The sequence below is a fragment of the Carcharodon carcharias genome, chromosome 6, assembly GCF_017639515.1.
Source record: "Carcharodon carcharias isolate sCarCar2 chromosome 6, sCarCar2.pri, whole genome shotgun sequence".
Classification (NCBI taxonomy): domain Eukaryota; kingdom Metazoa; phylum Chordata; class Chondrichthyes; order Lamniformes; family Lamnidae; genus Carcharodon; species Carcharodon carcharias.
Window position 1 is genome coordinate 66,875,633 of NC_054472.1, and position 17,218 is coordinate 66,892,850.

Sequence of the window (17,218 nt, forward strand, 5' to 3'; positions counted from 1 at the left end):
AACAAACTGGTGATGAGGATAAAACAGGATTGAACAGAAGAAATCAATTTAAAAAGAAATTGGCACTGTACCTCACCCAGTGATTGTAAGTAGCAAGCTCCAATGGAAATTAAATGTTTTCCTCTCTCAAAATGCTGCAATTCAGGAGAATTGATTTTTTTGAACCAACCACAGATGATTGGTCTCAATACATAGAACGCCTCACGTTCTTTTTTCAGGTGAACAAGATTATGGGGGAAGAGAAGAAGTGAGCAATCCTCTTAAACACTTGTGGGAGTAAAACCTACAGCTTGATTCAAAGTTTGATGGCACCCAGTGCCCCACATTCAAAATAATTTTGATGAATTGGTTGACCAAAACCCTCAGTCATGATGTAAAGGTTAATGTTTAATTCGCAAAATAAAACCCCGAGTGAGATGATTGCATACTATGTGACAAATTTGAAGCAGTTAATGGAACATTGTGAGTTTAGTATGTCTCTAAACGACATGCTCAGAGATTGTTTAGTCTGTGGTGTGAATGAGGACACTGTTCAGAAAAGATCACTGTCCAAAGTGAATTTGGGTTTCAAGAAGGCGCTAGAGATAGCACTGGCCATGGAAAGCACAGCAAGAGATTCAAAAGCCATACAGGGCATGCAAACTGGTGTTGTCTTCCACATTAGGTGGGAAACCCCGGTCTAAAAGGGTGCAAAAATGCATGACTCTGCCGAGAAGCGAGAAACAGCCCCCGCTAGCTGAAGAATAAAGAAAAATAACTTAGCAGTGAAATCAAAGAACAATTTAAATAGAGGTGGAAACAAGCAGTCTTTTAGCGATTGGCAGTTTAAAAAAATTGAATGCAATTATTGTCACAGAAACAGGCATATGATGAGGCAGCGCAAGGAAAGGTTCAAGCAGGCTTATAAACAATAGAAGAAGCCTAATGAGGTCTACAATGTAGAAGAGCCTGAAACAGCAACTTCAAACATTTACTCATTGTTTAATCTGAAATTTGGAAAGACAGAACCAATATTTGTCACAGTGAAAGTAAATGGCAGACCTGTTATAATGGAAGTGGACACAGGACTTTCCATTACAGTAATTGGGGAACATACCTTCAGATATCTGAATAATGGTGAACATCAGTTAAGTTTTGAAGAAACAGCTGCCAAACCAAAAACATATATGGGTGAAAACATTCAACTAAAAGGCATGAGTAGAATAACTGTCCATTGTGGAAGCCAATCGGAAAGCTACCAGTGTAGATATTGAGAGGCAGAGGACCAAGCCTTCAATGGCAAAACTGGCTAAGGGAAATCAACCTTGAGCGGCCACTGAAATTCCAAAAGGAAGCTGGAAACATTCCTGATTTGGATAAGGTTGCAACAGCCTATTGAAATCCGGCTGTCTTGAGCCAAAATCTGGGAGAACAGCACAAGAAATTTGAAGACCCTGCTTGATAATAGAGTTCGAAACGAGGTGAGCAACCTTTGCAGGGAAAAAGAAAACTTGTTGAAAGACCTTCACACACTACAAGATTCCCTCACGTCAGTGTATCTCTAGAATAGTCTGAAGACAAACAGAAAGAGTTCAGCACCTCTCTGAACAAACTGAAGAATAAGTTAGCAGAGAAGACACAACAATGTTCAATTTTCCAGGAGGCAGCAAAACAAATACAAAAAAGAGACAGAAGAGCTGAAGAATCAGATACATGAAGCCAAAGAGGCTTTGGAAGCAAAAATCAGAGAATTTTCTGAGAAGCAGACAGCTGATGAAATTTTGGGAGACTCAGCCACTGAGCTCAGGCAAGGCGAGCTTGCATCTGAGAGAAGTCTGGCCAGTAGTAAGGTCAAAAAGAAGGCCGAGGTTAAAGTCTGTGCTAGAAAGAAGAAGGTACATAGAAAGGAAATATAAAAACACTCATAGGACTTTAATTTTTGCTGTATTCGAATACACTTTTGTACATAGGCCTGGTAATCAAATCGCAAACGCCGATGCCTTTGGTTGTTTGCCTTTACAAGAAAATGATGAGCACGTCTCAGTTCCACTGAACTTGTTTTACTGTTAAATTTCTTAGATTCCTTGCCGGTATGTGCTCGACAGGTCACAGACTAAATAATTCGAGACCCAGTCCTTTCTCAAGTACAAGAACAAGTGCTGCGTGGCTGGTCACAGGAGCCCATATCTGATGAAATGGAACTATACTTCAACAGAAGACATGAAATGACTATCCAGGATGGCATCTTATTGTGGGGAGCATGAGTGGTAGTTCCTCCACAGGGAAGGGAGCCACTTTTAATTGAGCTACACAGAGCACATACAGGAATTTCCTAGATGAAGACCAAAGCACGCAGCTATCTTTGGTGGCCCGGGATGGATGGTGAAATAGAGAGTTTAGTAAAGCACTGTGTACAAAACCAGCAACTGCAAAAGTTGCCAACGACAGCTCCGTTACACCCTTGGGAGTGGCCAGGTAGACACTGCGTGCGGTTACACATTGACGTGGGACCTTTCCTGGGACAATGTCACTGCCCATTCAAAATGGTTGGATATATATGAGTTGAAGTCACCAATGTCGACCACTACAATTGAGAAACAACGTCAAAGTTTTGTCATTCACGGACAACCAGAAGTGTTCGTTTCCAATAACGGCGTGGCAGTAACGAGTGCTGAGTTTCAACGGTTTATCAGCCTCAATAGTGTCATTCATGTGAAAACTGCATCTTACCACCCTTCCTCAAATGGACTGGCTGAAAGTGCAGTTCAAACATTCAAGGCAGGCTAACTGGCAATTACTTAGCAACAAAGCTAGCATGCTTTCTTTTTCATAACAAGACCACCCCTCACACAACAAGAGGTGTCAGACCTGTGGAGTTATTGTTAAGATGCTATTCAGGATGAGATTTAGAGGGGAAGGTGGAAAGCAGTCAGCAAAGGCAGAAAACTAGACATGATTGACATAGTTGTGGGAGAAAGTTTACCATGGGAGAGCCGGTATATGTGAGAAACTTTGGAGCAGCACCAAAGTGGTTATTGAGTGAAGTAAGTGCAGTGACTGGACCTCTATCTTACCACGTGGAGATGGAAGGCTGAATCATCCATAAGCATGTGGACCACTCAAGGAAGAGAGAGGCAAATCACCAAGATTTGTTTCTACCAGTGTTCATGACCAGGTCTGTGTTTCCTGTCGAGGATACTCAACCCAGGATTGACATGTCTGATGTTCCTGCAAGAGTTGAGGATATAGAACTGCCAGTGCCCATCAACACACCTGATGTTCAGGTAACTCCAGAAAAGGAGATTCCTGACAAAGAATCTGAAGTTGTGGGGCTGCAACATTCCACACAATCCAGGAAGCCACCTGAAAGACTGAACTTGTAAATTCCTTACCCTGTGTAAATGTTTTGTTGTCTTGAAAAATATGTACTTGTAAATATATGTATAGATAAGTTAAAGTGGGAAGAATGTAATAATTATGGTTTTATTTAGCCTGTAATATACCTTTAAGAGTAATGCTTGTTAGGGAAGATCACATGATCTGTAGTAACCAATAGGATAGTAGTGTCTCAGCAGACAGCCAAGAAATAGTTTTGGGGCAGAATTTTCCGTTTGACGTGTGGAGGAGGGACGGGCCCCGCACTTCCACGCATAAAATAATGACACCCGGTGACATCAGGCGAGCATCCCGATGTCACCGTGCGCCATCACGCTATTTTGCCCAGTGCGCACAAGATGAAGCCCAATGCGCGCCCACCATTAATTAACGGGCCACTTAAAGCCCTTTAGTTTTCGATTAACGCCAATTTTTCGGCACCCGTGCGATCTTTGGGTTGGTGCATGGGCACAACGAGCAGGCGGGTATGAGACATTTGTATTAACCTCATCCATGGACAGAATAAGAGGGCTCACTGGGATCGTGGATCTGGTCTGTGAAGTATTTATTGGAGAAAGTTTTTTAAATTTGCCTGTGTGATCTGCAGTACTTCAGGACACATCCCAACAGCATTTTCTGAACTCTTAACCTTCAGGTCAGCACACTGCAGTGAGGAATCTTTTCTAGGCCTGCAGGTTTCAGGAAGCCTTCGCTTTGCCTGGGTATGGGATCTGACCTGTCCACTGGAGGCAGCTCCTCTGAGGAGGAAGGGAGGGCTAGAAGGGGGAGGAGGTCAGGAGTGCACATTCAGGCTCCAGGGGAGCCACCTTTGGGAGGACAGGTGTAGGCACAAGGTGCGCAGGGCCAAGAGGTAGTCCAAGGTGGAAGGGGCCACAGAAGATGCCACTATTCTGCTGCCAGGGTATACAGGCGGAGAAGCAGCTACCTCAATATGACTGAGGTGCAGTGCTGAAGGAGGCTCCATCTCTCAAGGTAGACTATATCAAGTGAACTATATCTGTCAGATGATTGGCCCTGAGATTTCCGCTAACTGTGTGGGAGGACACCCCATGACAGTGGTGCTGAAGGTCAAAGCTGCCCACAACTTCTATGCCTCTGGCTCCTTCCAGGGCTCGATGGGTGATCTTTGCAGTGTCTCCCAATCTGCTGTCCACACTTGTGTCAAGCAGGTTACAGACCCTCTGTTCAGGCGTGCATTGACATTCATCCACTTTCGTTGGGACCAGGCAAGCCAGGCAGAGTGAGCCAGAGGCTTCACGGCCATTGCTGACCTCCCCCTTGTCCAGGGTGCAATAGATTGTACACATGTGGCCATCAAGGTGCCAGCAGGTGAGCCCGGTGCCTTCGTCAACAGGAAGGGCTTCCACTCCATGAACGTGCAGATGGTGTGTGATCACAGGATGCTGATACTACAAGTCTGTGCAAGGTACCCAGGCAGCTCCCAGGACACCTAAATCCTCAGACACTCCCAGGTGCTGGGGCTCTTCAGTGTTCCAGCCCAACTGGATGAATGGCTGCTAGGTGACAAGGGCTATCCCCTCAGAAGGTGGTTCAAGACACCTCCCCACCATCCAAGAACAGAAGCTGAACAGCGGTACAATAGGAGGCAAGCCTCCACAAGGGCTGTGGTGGAGAGAACCATCGGTCTTCTCAAGATGCGCTTCTGCTGCCTGGACCGTTCAGGGGGTGCACTCCAGTAGCCTCCAGATCATGTCTCTGTGATAGTGGTTGCATGCTGTGCTCTCCACAAACCTGTGCTGGAAAGGGGGGACGCAGTGGATGAGTCCATCAATGAGTCTGAGGATGAGCACACACAGGGAAATGCTGAGGGGGTAGACGCTGACTCGGGCATACTCCAGGGAGGCAAGGACACCCAGGAGGCTTTAATCCAATGAACATTCAGTTAGCACACCACAGATGGATCTCCAGGACAAGCCTGGGCTGCCGCTTCGATAGTTGACACCTAAGTGCAAAATCTGCCAGGTCAGCAGCACTAACAAAGGGCCTTGTGAATAAAGCTGAATATCCAAAAAATCACTCATTACACTTTTGTCAACCATACACATACAGAAGAAGCAAGGCACCCTCAGCCATGGTCACACATCTGCATTTAATGTCTGATGCAAAATAACTTATCACAAATAGAAAACAATAGTGTTTACACTGAAAAGAAATCATAAGGACCTCATCTCAGGTCAACACAAAAGCACCAGTGAAAAACCCGTGGTGTGCCTAAGGTGCCTTATGCTTCCGTTTCCGGGTGCTACGTCCTGATGCTACCCCATCGCTCGGAGTGGCATCTGTGCCAGCCTGCTGACTGCTGTCTTGTTGGCCTCGATGACCTTGGCGGTCGTCCTCTGCCCCGTGGAGCCTGTGCTTGCCCTGCCTAGGAGGGAGTTGCCAGTTCCACAGCTGGCATCTCCCCAGTCGTCGCTGCCTCACCGGATGATACAGTCACTGGGAGAGGGGCAGAGGAGCTGGTGCCCTCATCCGGAGTGCCCTGCGAGGAGCCCGCAGAGAAGACAGGCAGCTGCTGTGCCAATGTATGATCACTTTGGACCTCCCTGTTCACCATGGATGGAAGAGCAATGAGCTGGGAAGCTTGATGCCCACACATTTCCCACATTGGCAGTGACCAGCTGAGGTCATTGCCGATGTGAGAGCTTGCTGGTCAGAGCGCATACCCAGGAAGCTCTTGGAGGAGGCTCTCCACAAAAGTTGCCACTTTCTCCATGGAAGACACTTGGCGCTCGGACATGTGGCTCATTGTTTCAGTGAACGTCTGCATAGAATCCTCCCCCGCAGAGACCATCACAAGCTTGGCCTCATGTGCCTCCCCCAGATGCTCCTGCACACCTGGCCGCATTTCCTGTGTTTGTTGCATCCTGGATGACTCCAGAGGCACATCATCAGGCACCGACTGAGCATGTGCCTGGTCCCCTGCAGTCCTCCGACTGCTGGTGCCATGGGCACGCTCTGTCTCTGCCAGCTCCTCCAGCGACTGTGAAGTGCCTTCACCGCTGTGCCCTGGGATACTAGGTGATGTTCTAACTCCCTTTGAGGTGCTAGTATCTGCCCTGCTGCCTGCCTGGCAGAGATGGTGTGATGCTGGTAAGCCTTCAGGACCCTCAGGTGTGAGAGGGAGCCTCTGCTGCTTCTCCCGGCCCTGCTCTGCTGATGCTGAAAGGAAGAGCAAGGACAGTGGATCAGTTAATATGGAGACAATGTCAATGTGCTTCCTTGTCCACTGGATCATAATGCGCTTATCCTTCCATAAGCCATGTTGCAAAATTAAATCACTGAATATTCAGCACTGCTATGGCTGCTGGGAGAACAATGTTGACCTCACTGTTGGGGTGAGGGAGAGAGAGGGAGTGTGGAGACAGAGTTAAATATAAAGCACAAAGAGAGAAAGAGCAGAGACAAAGTGATTGAAGAGTGATTGAGTGATCTTCAATCGCCGCCAGATGGAAAGTTCTGCCCTTGGAGTTGAAAGTACATGTGTATTTGCTGCTGAGTAAATTGTAAATAAACTTAACGTTTCCATTTAAGAAGTGTTTTCAGTTCAATTCTACTATCTTTCGGAGCACTCGGCCACCCTTACCAGTGCACTATGGGATCGTAGAATCCATGTTGATTAGTTAGTTCAGTTACTGCAGTCAATAAATGAAGCACCTTGTTCAACCACCTCTGCACTTACATGAGCATTTATCAATCTCAAAAAGGTTATCAGCAGTACCAATATTAAAATATAACTACATGCATTACTTTTGTTTTGGAATTTGAATAAGTGGGGTTGAGTCTGTGATAGGCAGGTCTGTGATTTGTGGAGTGATGGAACTGAATGGCTTTTCTAATTCATACACTCTAAACTTGTGCTGCATTTTCACATGCTACACAGTCATTGTGTCGCCCCATCATCTGCCATTTTATGCTCTCAGTCCATTTGCAGTGCTGTATTTGAGAATACACAAGGAGCTGAATTTTGCCCTTGACGGGCGGGCCCGACCAACTCAGCAGCGGGTGGGCAGCCAATCTCCGCCGCCGAAATGGGCCATGCTGCCATTTTGCGCGAGTGGGCCAATTAAGGCCCGCCCAGCGGTGTTCCAACTCTCGTATTCATCGGGAAAATTAAATCAGTGGCGGGTGTGTTCAGACCGCCGGTTCCAATAGGGAACCAACAATCCGTATAAAGAGCGGCCAGGCAGCCTCCTTTAGGTTGTTCACCATGACCAGTCATCAGGCAGCATAAGAGGTGAGGGCAGAGGAGATGGATGGGGGGCAGGCTGCAGGGTAGGGCAGTGGGGGGCCACTGTGCCGCTCGGTTCTCAGATGCCTGCCTTGCTGTCCTCCTCGAAGAGGTGTCCAACCATCGGGATGTCTTGTTTCCAGAGGATGGGAGGAGGAGGGCCCCCCACATCACCTGACAGGGGTGGCAGGAGGTGCTGGAGGCTGTAAGTGCCCATGACGCTGTGTGGCACACTGGGACGCAGTGTCACAAGCACTTCAATGATTTTTTGCACTCTGGAAGGGTGAGTGCCATGTCGGCCTTGGCCATTTGACCCAGCAGGTAGCCTTAGCCTTTAGGCACACACACCCGCCCCCCAACGTCTTGCTGTCATTACTGCATTGGGCATTTGGCGCATGCTGGGTGGACAAACAGGTAGTGACCATGCTTACATCAGCCTTAGTGGTTGAGGAGAAGATGGGTTCTCCCCGCTGCATATGTTGGCATTTGAGTAGTCTGGGGGCAACCTGCAGGGGAGGCAGCTAGACACATACTCAGAGCTCCAACACACGTCTTATTGATGGTGATGAGATGGTGGAAGGGGAGGCTCAAGGTGTCATGGCCAAGAGCCATCTGCTGGCCTCAGCGCCGCACCTAGTTGTGCCTCCTTGCCATGGGCGCTAAGACCATGTAATTCAAAGTGATGGACGTCGAATGTGTCCAAGGTGGCCGTTGAGGGAGGGGTTTGGGACCAGCCGTAATATGTTCTGGGGACTGATCACCAGTAGTGTGGACAGGAGCCGCTGGAGGCCTCAGATGGGTCACTGTGGTTGGGGTGTGGCATGCGCATGCAGAGTACATGAACGATCAGCCCCAATAAATGCGCTTCTATGTTCTGCAGCCTAAAACTGAGAGCAATATGTGGGAGTGGCAGTGGACTGATGGTGGGCATGCCGTGTTGCAGCGCCTCACCACATATGAGGAACAGGCCATGGAGCTGGGGAGGATGCAAGCGGCCAGGTCGGCAGGTGTCAGCGAGGCTGGGTGCAGCGGCCAGGTATTTGGGGGCCACATTCCCATCCACTCTGTCTCCCCACCATCTGAAGCACTGATGGTTGCTGCAATCATTAATGGAGCAACACTGCTCATTCACAGATTGATACAATCAGACGCGTGGGTCATATACAAAGTTCCCTCAGCCCCTTGAGGATGTGCATCTCTAGCACCTTCCAAAGTCACCTTATCTCATTTGTGACCACTATCCCCATGGCCTAACATGCCATGGCATCACTGCTGCTCATCCAAAGACTTATTGCATCTTAGGAGGGTTTGTACCTCCACCACCCCTTCAGCCAGTGCATCTCACATTACTCTATCCATGAAGGGTTCTCAAAATCCCCACATTTTACATATCATCAACAAGGCTATGACTTTTGGAATTTTATGGCAGAGGACCCAACTGCTGGGTTAAGTGTAAAACCCAGCAGACAGGAGGCTAGGATGAGAGAAGACAGAATATGCATTCTTCCCTTTAAAACAATCAACCCAGAGAAAGACTTTATCTTACACGAAACTAAAGCCCATCAAAGTCTTGCATAAATAATCGCTACGAACTACTAAGGCAGGAAGGCAGCAATCAATGCAATTATGCAAATCTATCAATACTCCACATATTCAATGACTTTCAGTTCAAGACTAGTTATGGGGACAGGAAGACAATGATAAACATCATGTGAACTCATTAAAAACAACGAGACAACAATCACCTGGGGAAGCCCACCAAAATCAAACAAAGAACTAACCTTGATTTGTATTGAGATAAGAAATTCGAAAAAACAGTATAACTGGACCATCAGTTACGAAAGGGAGCAGTCCTGTAGGGTGAGCAGTTTTTGGAGGTTGTAGGAGAGTTTAACCGGGGAACTGAGCCAAGTGGAGGAAGGAGAACTGGAGGTTTGCAGGCCAGCAGGCAACATCACGATGAGGGGCACAGGGTGGCAGGCTCAACCAAAGACAACAAGGCTGTAACCGCAGCCCTCCACGAAGATCGACCACCCACAACCATGCCCTCCACCCAACCGAAGACGCTTTGCAGATTCCACAGACTAGGACCACGTGGGGACGGCAGGACCCAAAGGACACAAAGAGCGTACCCCAAAACTGCAACTGTCTTACCTGGCTGGGTTTTTGAACTGTCAAGGAACCCTGGTTGGTGAGCATGATCCCTGACCTTTCCTAGTTCAATTTAGTTAGGTTTTGAGGGTGGGACAAGGTTAAGGGGATTAGTAGCGTGATTTTCCCTCATTATGCCGTGTGTTCCCCATTCTTAACTAAGTGTACTTTGTAGGTCTGTATAATCTCAGTGTAATCCTAATGTTATAAGTTCATTTGTTACTTCAATAAACTCAGTTTTTTTTCTTGCACCAAAACCAGTTGTCTGCTGCACTTTGTCACAACCCCCAAATAAGTCCAAGGTCTAGAACCCAGGGAGTGGGAGCAATTTGGACCACTCAGAAGTCAGAGGTGAAGCTGACCCACACCACCACCACCTACATCTAAAAGGTCCTCAGCACCTGACCTGTCAAACTCATGGCACTCAACTTAAATAAATGCCACCACATTAGTCATCCCTGTGCCAAGGGGAAATGTTGCCTCCTGTCCACTCATTCTATGCCCCTCATAATGGTATGAAGGTCAATAATGTGACCTGTCAATCTCCTGTGCTCCACAGCAAATGTCACAAGTGTTTGCAATGTTTCCTCATCACTCCAACTCTCCAGGCCAGCATGCATCCAGGTCAGGAACCCCTGCACTCTCCCCACTCCAATGCCATCCCTCCCATGAAACGCAGGTCACAACTGGACACAGAAGTGTAGATGTGGCCTCGACAGCGTTTTCTGCAATTGCAATATGACCTCCTTTTTCCTACATTCTATTCCTCGGCTAACAAAGGCAAGTCTGGCTTCGACCTTGCTAAAGGCCTTATGTTCCTGCTCTGCAAAAAAGGAGGAGTTGATGGCATTGTGGTATTGCCATTGGACTAGTAATCCAGAGACCCAGGGTAATGCTCTGGGGTCCCGGGTTTGAATCCTGCCGCGGCAGATGGTGGAATTTGAATTCAATAAAAAAAAATCTGGAATTAAAAGTCTACTTCCCATGTGACTCCAGACCCAGAGCAAGGTGGTTGGCTCTTAAATGCCCCCTGAATGAGGGCAATTAGGGATGGGCAATAAATGCTGACCTAGCCAGCAACGCTCATGAACAAATAAAAAAAAATAACTAAAGCCATGGCTGCCAATGGTACAGCAATTATAATTGGGGCTACTGAAGGGGCCAGAATTGGAGAGAGGCAGGTATCTTGGAGGCTGACAAAAGCAAAAAATATCTCAACAGGTCTGCCCTGTAATCATCGTGACTTCTCAGGGTCCTACCATTACTCATATATTCCCGTACCTTGCTTGTCTTGCCCAAGTGCTTAACCGGACATTTATCCACATAACATTCCTTTGGCCACCTGACCAGCCTGTCTGTATCTGCGTGTAATGTTTGTGCCTCCTGATGACTACTTTCCACCCCACTAATGTTCATCTCCTTAGGTTCTTGAAGGGTGAGTGACTTATGAGGCTGGGGAGGAAAAAGATGTAAGGTGTTAGTGACTGAATGCTAACTGATGCACTGTCCTTGTTGTTAATTTCAGCATCACCACCACATGGCCACCACCAACACATCCAGAGACCCCTCCACACCTGAGGGCCAAGCTGTCACATCCTTTCAGCCAGCCAGGCACCTGCGCAGCGACAAACACTTTGGTGGGGATTATGACATCGTCTAGTGTCCCAGGGCAATTGGAGAGGTCACTTCACAATCGCTGGAGGAGATGGCATGGACAGAGAGTGCCAATGGCGCCAGCAGCTGCAGGACTGCAGGGGACCAGGCACATGCTGAGTCGGACAGTGATGATTTGCCTCTGGAGATGTCAGCCATGCAGCAGCTGCAGGACAAGTGGCAGGGTGCGCAGGAGCATCTGGCAGGGTTGCATGAGGGTGTGCTTCAGTTGGTCTCTGTGGTGGAGGAGTCCAGGCAGAGTCAGTGATGGCATGAACCTCAGGACAGAGCTTCAGGCTTCCTCCATTGAGAGATTGGCGACTCTCATGGAGAGGGGCTTCAATCGGATTGAGACTCTTCTGATTGGGTTACGCTCTGACCTGCAAGTCCCTCACAGCGCTAATGGCCACAGGTGGTCATTCGCAATGTGGGAGATGTTCTGGGCACCAAGTGTCCCAGCTCGGTGCCCATCCATCTGCGGTGAGCAGGGAGGTCTAATGTGACCTCTTGTCAGAGCAGCAGCTGTCTGCCATCACTGCGAGCTCCACTCAGGGCGCTCTGGATAAGGGCAGCAGCTCCACTGCCCCTCTGCCAGTGACCATTGCATCCGTTGAGGCTGTGACAACTGGGAAGGTGCCAGTTCTGGAACTGGCCACGCCCTCCCAGGCGGGGCCAGCACAGGCTGCACAGACCAGAGGGTGGTCGCCAAGGTCATCGAGGCCAACAGGACAGCAGAGTCAGCAGGCTGTCTCACAAGCCACTCTGAGCGATGGGATGGCACATAGACGTAGCACCCACAAAAGTAAGCGTAAAGCACGTTAGGCACTCCACAGGTTTGTCACTGGTGATTTTGTGTTGGCCCGAGATTAGGGAATATATAATTATGTACGTCTAAGCGACGTTTCTGGTTTAATTTGGTGGGAATAAAGTCCACTTTTCTGACCATGGCTGACGGTGTTTCCTTTGTGCTGTATTTGTCTTTTTCACAGACATATCATGAGTGTTTGAGTGGACATTGATGCTTCTGTACTAAGCCCTTAGTAGCAGCTGATAAGGTGGAAGATGTAGAACAAAAGAGCCATGTGTGGAAGTGCCAGGCAATGCTGGTCCTGCTGATCAATGTGTGTGGAGCTAGCTGAAGGTTCATTGGATTAAAGTGTCCCGGGTGTCCCTGCCTCCTTGGTGCAGTAGCGGGTTGGCGTGCTGCCCCTCATCATCGCCCTGTGCTTCCTCATCCTCTGAGGCACTGCTGGATTCATCATGTGCAGCCTCATCCACTGCGTCAAGAACTTCATCATCAACTGCATCCCCCCTTTCCAGTGCAAGATTGTGCAGAGTGCAGCATGCTACCCCTATCACAGAGACGTGATCTGGGGGGTGCTGGAGTGCGCCCCCTGAGTGATCCAGGCAATGGAAGCACATCTTGAGAAGACCAAAGGCTCTCTCCACCACAGCCCTTGTGGAGGCGTGGCTCCTATTGTAGCGCTGCTCAGCTTCTGTCCTTGGATGGTGGAGAGGCGTCATGACCCAGCTTCTGAGGGGATAGCCCTTGTCACCCAGCAGCCATCCATCCAGCCAGGCCGAAGCACTGAAGAGCCCTGGCACCTGGAAGTGTCTGAGGATGTAGGCGTCCTGGGAGCTGCCTGGGTATCTTGCACAAACTTATAGAATCTGCATCCTGTGATCACATACTATCTGCACGTTCATGGTGTCTTCCTGTTGACGAAGACACCAGGCTCATCTGCTGGTGCCTGGATGGCCACATGTGTACAGTCTATAGAACCCTGGATGCGGGGGAAGCCAGCAATGGCCGTGAAGCCTCTGGCTCGCTATATCTGACTTGCCTGGTTGCAGCGGAAGTCAATGAATGTCAATGCATGTCTGAACAGAGCATCTGGGACCTGCTTGACACAAGTGTGGACAGCTGATTGGGAGACACCGCAAAGATTACCCACCGAGCCCTGGAAGGAGCCAGAGGCATAGAAATGGAGGGCAATTGTGACCTTCATAGCCGCTGGCATGGGGTGTCGGCCCACACAGTTAGGGGAGACCTCAGAGCCAATCAGCTGACAGATATAGTTGACTGTCTCTCTTCACAGACGGAGCCTCCTTCGGCACTGCACCTCAGGCATGTTAAAATAGCCGCTTTGCTGCCTGTATACCCTGGCAACAGGTTATTGGCATCTTCTGTGGCCCCTTCCACCCTGGACAACCTCTTTCACCCTGCGCCCCTTCTGCCTGTGCCTGAACTCCCAAGGGTGGCTCCCCTGGAGGCTGATTGTCCATTCCAGGCCTCCTCCTTATTCTATCCCTCTCTTCCTCCTGAAAAGAGCTGCCTCCAGTGGAGATGTCAGAACCCATACCCAGGCTAAATGGAGGCCTCCAGAAAGCTGCAGGCCCGATAAAGATTACTGTCTGGAGACTGGAAAGCTGAAGCTTCAAAGAACAGAGAAAGCTATTGGAAATCGATCTGAACTGCTAACAATCACACAGGTAAGTTTAAAACACTTTCTGCATTAAATACTTCAGAAAAAATCATGAACAACCCCTCTAAGCCCATATATCCAGCCCGTGGATGAGGTTTGTTAAAAAATCACTTACCCGCCTGCCCGTTGGGCCCGTGCGCCGAGCCGAAGATCGCACAGGCCCTTCAAAATCAGCATCAATTGCCGAGTTAAGGGCCTTAACAAGGCCTTTAATTAATGGCGGGCGCGCATCACGCTTCATAGCGCCCGCCCACCTAAATATTGCGATGTCGCACGCTGACGTCGGGATGCTCGCGCAATGTTAGCATGTGACATTTTAAGCGCTGACATTCGGGATCCGCCACCCACACGTCAGGCATAAAATTCTGCCCAAGGTTTCCAAGGGTATCATTTTTTTTTAAAACCCTCAACATGGTATCTGAGAAAAGTACAGCAAAATGTAAGAATGTTATGCTTCTATATCAGAAAAGTTAGAAATCATGAAGAAACTAGGTGCGGATGCTTCAGTTGAAAAATTTGTGTGAGACATATGATGTAGGTGTCTTAACAGTTTACAACATCAAGAAGCAGCGTGAAAAACTATTTAAATTCTATGCAGAGAGTGACACAGTTAAAGGAATTAATGAGCGTAGAACTAAATCTGGAACTAAGTGTTAAGTCTGCTGACCATGATAATGTGCTGTATGAATGGTACTTCTGGAGCCAAAACATGGCAGATACAATGTTGGATATGTAAAACAATTCTTATAACTGCTTTATAATGTTTTATCACAGCTTTACGCTTCAAGTAAACATTTATAGCTACTGTGTTTTCTGTTGTACTGAGGGGGTTCCTATTTCAGGGACAATGTTAATGCTCCTGTGGAGATGTTTACCATGGAGGGGAGGATAAATCTGGCTTCCTGCTTCATTTGCCTTCTAGAGCAACAAAGTGTTATAAGCCAGCAAGGTGTAATGCATGTGTACAGCATCAAAAAAGAAATTAATAAAGGAGCAACCAAAATGCATGAAAAAACTAATGTTCTAGCAAATGTTTAACAAAGGTGGAAAATCCTGTACACTCTCACCATGAGCATCACCAAGCCTAATCCCATCAACCACCATACAGGCCAAAACGCAGGATCCAGAATTAGCTGCTCTTGCTGTAAATGATCAGCCACTTTCTTATATGCCCCTTCCAACCATTGGTGAAATAAAGCAGTGTATAGGATCACCTATTCCCTTGATATCGCCGATATCATTCTAGTTCCACTTGGAAGCAGGACTATTAAACATACAATATTTGAATAAGTAAAACTATTTTTATTACTTCTTTACAATCAGGGTCATAGCTTGAGTTACGTCTTGAATTATCTGAATTTTCTGTAGTAAAAGCTAGAAAATGAAAAGATGCAAGTATCTTTAATGGGACTATGTTGACAGTTCTGGTTTTGAGTTTGCTGATTTTAACTCAACAGAAGCACACCTCTAGCCACCACAATAAGCTTTTAATATATCTGCGAAGTATCAAAGAATTTGCAAAGGTGCAATGCATTTTTAACTGTTGATCAAATACATATATATACATATATAATCAAATTTACCAAGTTACATAAGCAGATTAAAATTGAATGGCAATACGGGTGCAAATTTTACTCACAACTGTGCCAATATTCTGAACTTAATTTTTTTGTTCAAATTTCCACCCAAAATGATTAGCATATTGGCAAATGTAAAGCCTTCCATGAAGCAGTGCAAACTGGCAACATTTTAAAATGTATGGGTAGGGGACTAGGTGGAATGCTCTTTCAGAGAGCCAGTGCAGACTCGTAGGGCTGAATGGCCTCCTTCTGCACTGTAAAAATACTGTGATACTATGGTCTCTGCTTTAGGTGCAATTGGTAATTCCAAGCATTCTGAGCCCAAAATTTCATCTGCTCTGAAAAGATCTTTTCCCCACATTTCTGTTCAAACACATTTACAAATGAGTGAATGCACCGTGAGGACAGGAGGAGGTCGGTGGGAGAGGCACGTATAGTGGTGGACGGCTGATGGTGCAGACTCAAGGAAGCATTCCTACACTTCCTGGCTGTGCTGGGATGTTGTTTTTTAAATACTTATCTTTTGTTGGAGCCACAGTGGCCACTGAAGAAGCTGGAGTGGAACAAGCTTGTACCTGTAAACCTTTGTGATACCCAATTTTCCAGAGAAGGCCTCAAGTCCTGTGGCTCATCATCTCCAATATTGGGTGGCACATCTTTCAGGCATTCTTTGGATGTAAAATGTTTGCAGCAAGGCCCAATACCTATCCTGCTGGGATTTTCCAATACTTTGTTTTACTGCATCCTATTATCACTGTTGTTACATACTCCGATTACATCACTCAGGTTACATATACATTTGTGTATGATCATGTGCTTCACAGAGCTGAAAACCCCATGTTTTTGGGCCCCCAGGATTGGTGGGTGGGGGTGGTAGGGTGGATTTGGGGCAACATTATGTGTGTGTCTGTGTGTGTGTGTGTGTGTGTGTGTGTGTGTGTACTAGTGCCTGTCCATGTAGCAGAACCTGGTCTCCAACCGTCTTGGCTATCCCTGCCATTGGACAAAGACCTTGGTCCATCTGGACCGCATGGTAGCTGGTGTGCAACAGGCCAACCCATGTCCAAAGAACCCACATACAGGCATCTTCCACCTGCTCAAAATGAATTTGGGACCTGGAACATCAGGACTCTCATGGACAACCATGGCAGCAGACAGACCAGAAGGTCACATTGCTATCATAGCCTGGGAACTCCGGTGCTACAACATCAATACCGCTGCCCTGAGTGAGATATGGCAGGCAGGAGAAGGCCAGCTCAAAGAACAAGGTGGTGGATACCACTTCTGGCAAGGTAAATAAGAAGAACGTCGCCTCTACAGGGTTGCGCTTTGCCACAAAAAAACAAACTAGTTGACCATCTCAGCAAGCCCCCTTTGGGATAAACCATAGCCCAAAAACAGCACACCACAGTTGCCAATGCATACACCTCAATTCCAGATACAACAGATGATGCAACAGAAGAGGAATTCTACTGCAGTTTTGATCATTTATTGGCCCATGTCCCAAAGGGAGACAAACTGTCTCTCCTCGGTGATTTCAATGCCAGAATTGGGAGGGACACAAACCTTTGGAAAGATTTGATTGGCACTGAAGGTTTAGGGAAAATGAATGCCAACAGAGTCCTTCTTCTGACGATATGCCTAGAACAAGGTCTGATCATAATGAACACCCTATTTTGTCAGAGACAAATACAAAACCTCATGGCAACCCAACCTCACTCCAA